The sequence below is a fragment of the Zingiber officinale genome, chromosome 1B (genome assembly GCF_018446385.1).
Source record: "Zingiber officinale cultivar Zhangliang chromosome 1B, Zo_v1.1, whole genome shotgun sequence".
Taxonomy (NCBI): domain Eukaryota; kingdom Viridiplantae; phylum Streptophyta; class Magnoliopsida; order Zingiberales; family Zingiberaceae; genus Zingiber; species Zingiber officinale.
This window is the reverse complement of record NC_055986.1, coordinates 159,707,379-159,712,970: the sequence shown is the minus strand read 5'-3', so window position 1 is coordinate 159,712,970 and position 5,592 is coordinate 159,707,379.

Sequence of the window (5,592 nt, the reverse complement as noted above, 5' to 3'; positions counted from 1 at the left end):
TTTCCTTTTCCTTTATCTGCAGTAAGAGGAAATGCAACTATAAGCGGATGTTTAGTAAGCGCTATCTAACTCGTAAAACTCGGATATGCATGTGTACAAAAAGGAATCTAGAAACTGAATGCTTTAAAAGAAAAGCTGCTCATGCTCATCTAATAGCAAAGGAACCGAAATCAAAGAAATCAATACTGCAAAGCTAAAGGGTCGGCTGGTCATACCTGTCAAGCTAACAGAGGAATCAAAACAGACTGAAATGCTAAACATGTAAGGCTGTTCATGCTTGCAAATAGCAGTAAGAAAGTCTAAACAGCATGCTAGAATAAAAGAGATAAACTTGCTGGTTTTTAAACCTATGTGAAGCTTATTTCATTTATTCCCAAACTTATACTCTTATACTTCAAAATAATAATCTCTTGGACCCAGGCTTAGTACTATTGCGCGCTCCCTAATAGAAACTGAGGTAGCGAGCCACCGGTCCTACGAGGGTAAAGACCTTGGTCTTACCAGGGCCAAGACCTCGGAATTGGTCACCTGAATTTATTTAACGACAACCTTGGAAGTCGGGTACTAGCTTTTTCAAATAAAATACATATTATCTTTAAATACTCCTAAAATGAAGTGCCTCGGCATTTCTCCAAACACTTGGTGTATGTTTGATCTCAAATTCTGAAATTTGGGATTAAATTAAATCCTTGGTCTTTTCTTACTTATAACTACTCAAATATGTGATCTGTTCATGCTCAATAACTCAACACGAACTAAAAACAAGTAAACTGGGATGCTAAAGGAACATCTAAAACTACATGTCGGAGCGTAGGTAAGGCCGTCCGTGCTAATTGGAAAGCAGAAAAGGTCTAAACGACATGGTTCAAATAAAGATGTTCTTATTCATTGCAGTAACAGAGCAAACCAACATGGTATACTTAAAACACAGGCTGTTCATGCTCCCTAAATCAGTAACAAAACTAAAAACTGAAATACTAACATGCACAATCAAGAAGCAAGAAAACTCAACTAACGTGCTAAGGGTAAGGGGTTGTTCATACCCCATAAATAGCAAAAGAAAATCTAAACTTGCTGGAATTAGACTTCTATTAATTGTCTATTGAAAAACTCAAACTAAAGAAGGAAATAAAGATCCGAAAACTACTCCTACTGCAGGCGAGAGCACTTACCTATGTGTTCTTGAACTTACAGCCGAGAAGAGAAGCTTCTAGGGTTTCAGAGGGCTTGAAATCTCGGCCTCTTCTTCGTGCCTACGGGTTCTCCTCGACGAGAGGGTCTCGAATCTGTGAAGAGCTCACGGAATTACCCCTTGGCCGGTCACCGAAGACGAAGCCCTAGCTTCGGATTCGTTTTCGCCCGAGCAGCGCCGTCGCACGCGAGAGAGGAGAGGATGAGAGGGTTTTGGTCGTGAGGAAATAACCCGATTCCTTTTATACCAATGGGTATTCTCGGTTTCAGTTATTACTTAAATTTATTTCGCCATCACTTTGATCACGAAACACCTGCTTGAGCGCTTGGCTATCGCGCTTCGCTTAAGTCTTGGATCGTGTCGGAGGTCGCGGGTTTGAACCTTTTTATTTTTTACAACTTCTTTCTTTTGGTAAAAATACCAAACGAACTCCGAAAATTTCATAAAAATACTATAAAAATTCTTTAAAATCTCTAGAATATTCCTAAAGCATTTCTAAATATTTATAAGCACTTTTAGAACTCCAAACAATTGAAATTTGGGGTGTTACATGATTGAAGTTGTGATTTTTAAATTCACTTCCATTATCACTTCTGATTCTTTTAATTTTTCTGTCCTTTTCATTTTCAATTTGTTTGTAAAAATTACTAAACACTTCAAATGTTTCATCCTTACTTTAAGAATTTTACCCAGGTAAATTTAGAGTGATCATCTATTATTACTAGGCAATAAAGGTTCCCACTTATTGATTTTATTCCATGGGAGTTAAATAGGTCTAAGTGCAACAGTTCTAGTATATAATTTGTTTGAAGTTGATTAGTTGACTTGTGAGTTGACTTTGTTTGTTTTCCTTGTTGATAGACATTACAAGTTGTTGAGTCTAAGTTAGGTAACTTTGGTAAGCCTCTAACTATTCCATTTAATTTACTTTGATTTCTAAAATTTATGTGTGACATTCTTCTATACCATAACTAGGTTTCTTCTTTTTGTGTTAAGTGACACTTAAGTGAGGAACCAGTCAGGTCTCCCCCTGAATTATTGAACATTTTGAGTTTAACTTTTGGATTTATGTCGATTACTTTTATAGTTATAGCTTACTTGATGGTAATTTGATCCATTTGTTATGAATTTATTTCGTACGTTTGATTTTATTTTATCTTTTAGATTTAGGTTTGATTTTGTTTCTTTTTTAAGTTTAGACTTTGATTTTAGGAATTCATTTTGGTTTTAATTTAAGAGTTTAGTTGGATTTCATTTTTTGGTACATAATATTGATTAATTCCTACTTGCGTGGTTAGACGCAACAACCCAAGCTTTAGCTTGATTCTTATTTTGGTTAACTAATGATATAAAAGATTTGTTGGTTGAGTTGGACTTGTATCCGAGTCCGGACTTATTGTATACAACTCTTTGTGATCCAAGTATCATATCAAGCTCTTTATCGCGAGCTTAGAGAGGTGCTAAATCGATTGGCTAATCAATTCAAACCTCTACAATCGATTGGGTAATCGATTGAAGTGAAATTTCGTAAAGCACAACATTTTCTATGCTAAATCGATTAAGAAAGTCTTCAATCGATTGAGAGAAGTTTGCGACGAACAGTAAACTTTTGAATCGATTGGGTGATCGATTGAAGCCATATAATCGATTGGGAGAAGAAGAAAAGAGCCGTTGTGAAGTATGGATGACTAGATTTGCTAGGATCTAATGTAGCAATCGATTGGGGGTAAGGTCAATCGATTGGGAACCCTAATTTATGCAATATAAAGGTTTTTCCAAAGATTCAAATTATCTCTTCATCGCTGGTGCTTAAGTTGTGGAAGAGAAGTGTTGCTGTACTTTCCAAGTTTCAAGAGGCATTTATAAGCAACAAGAGATCAATAAAATAATATTTTCATTTGTATTGTGTATTTATATCTTATTTTCATTGAATTCTTACATGTAGGCTTGTACAAGATTTCTCCACTATCGGATTGTTTCTGAGAAGGAGTGTTCTTTATAGTGAAGTGTGCGCACTATGAGAATCCTTAGATTAGTCACCTCATGGATACCAAGTAAATCTCAATGTTAATATTATTTTAAATTTTCTGTTGAAATAAATCATCAACGAAGTAATTGAAGCTAATAATCCTTTAACTCCTGAAGTGTCATAATTACTAGCACCCTATTAAAACTTTGGGAGGAGATGAAGATATGAAATCTTTGTTGAGTTGTCGATATCATGCCACAAAGATCCCTCTCTAGCTAGCTCAATCATCATAAAAAGATAGCCCCCACGGGCGGGATCAACCGGTTATGACATGGTATTCTTGCAACATGGGTCGGGAGGTCGAAGGTCTGCGGCAGCAATTGCGATAACATCAATATCTGTCCGTGCTAAACACCTTCGACCGCCATGTCATCGCCGGGCCCGTATTCACCGTGATTTACTCCCTCTCATACTCGTGGGGCAGGGGTGAGGGGGCCGCTGGGCGGCGGGACCCGCCTTTTGCAACATCATCATAAAAAGATAGATTGAAAAATTTTGAAGGAGTTATTTTTACATAAATTGCTACGATCAATTTGCCTTCTTAATAAAGTCATAAAAAGCTTAACTTGAAAATATCACTAAATCTAGAATCACTATAAGCAAACATAATCACTTAATTTTAAATTATGTCACCAAGGTGTCCTATTTTAATAATCAACCAATTAATTACACAACAACTCATACAATCTACTATCGAGTCACTTTTTTAAGCAAGAAGACTTATGATGGATTAGTTAGCATGTATAATACAAATGCCCATAGCCAAAGACAACTTTAATTATTTGCTATCAAATAATAAAAAATATCAATCATGGTCCTAACTTTAAATGCTTTACACTATTCAACTTGATGACATTTCCTGCAGGTATTATAATGTTATATTACACCAGTAGTACAAATTTAAAACCTGATACAAATCAAATACAATGGCATAAATAAATAAATAAATATATAAATATATAATAATTAGATGAGAAGCAGGAGGACCATCTTCCATCATCAAGTATATATTATTTCAAATTATTAAGGTAAAAGGTTGTGTTCGTGAAGAAGTACTGAAGGATTGATTTGGTAGGTGGGGCCAGTGTGTCCCCCGAATGCTTTGACTGATGACATGGCTGTCATAATTTAAGATTTGAATAAATAAATCAAATCCTACTTTTATAATTTTAGATTTTGCCTCTATATAGTCAAATCTTTGACACTGTTTTGCCGACAATACACAGCATGATGAGTACTGGTTTTGAGGCACTCAAGTTTAGTGGGACAAATGCGCAGATCACTTTTCATATCTTTTAATGATTGTGCTATGAAAATCAAGCCAGCTAGATCTCTTCAAAATAAATAAATTATATTAATAATAATTCTTAGTTATTTCAACCTCCACGAATGGTCTTTTTTAAATATAATTTATTAACGAGCCATTTATCAAATATTTTATTTTAAAAATATCTCATATTTAATTTTATTGTAATAATTACTGATCGCTAATAGTAGAGTATTTTTAAGCGGATAGAAATTGATCATTAACCATTTTATATAAATTTATCATATGATGATTAACACGGAATTTTAAGAATTAGGATTTAATCATACTATGTATAAGTATAACTACTCTGTAATTACTATAACATGTACAAGCATTTGATGGCTATTACAATTTTAAAAATCAACTATTTCAATATTAGGATTGAAAATTTTAAGATTTAGGGTTTAATCTCAATGTGTAAAATTTATTCAGTAATTATTATAATGTGTAGAAGCTATTATATGTATAACCTACTTGTTAGCGGTTATAATGTAAAAAATCAATTATTTTCATTAAAATTTTAAATTTTAAATTTTAAATTCTAAATTCTAAATTAGAAATACTATTATATCAAAATACTCTCTTACTTAAAATTGTTTAAATTTTATTAAAATTATTTAAATTGATTAAAATTATTTGAAAATGATTATAACAACTGAGCATTCACATCAAATACCCTATTAAAAAATTTTACCTTAAATTTTGGATAGGGTAACTAAAAAATCTTTACATTAGCTACCCTATCGATTCCTTAAATTATGCATTTATGAACAGTACTTCTCTAAATTTAGGGAATGAATTCTATTCCCTAAACATTATAGAGGAGAAAGAAGAAATAGGGAATCTGATATATGATGTATTAAAAAGTGGATATCCAAATTTAATAAAGTAATTTTTTTATCCTAAATTATACATTTTAGATAGAAAAACTGATGTGGATGGTCTAATAGGTGTTATAATTGATAGTAGTTATTATAATTATATTAAGTGTTATTTGTTGTAATAACTATCTAAGTAATTTCTATCCAATTTAGGAGCTAGTTGTATAGATATTTTTGAGAT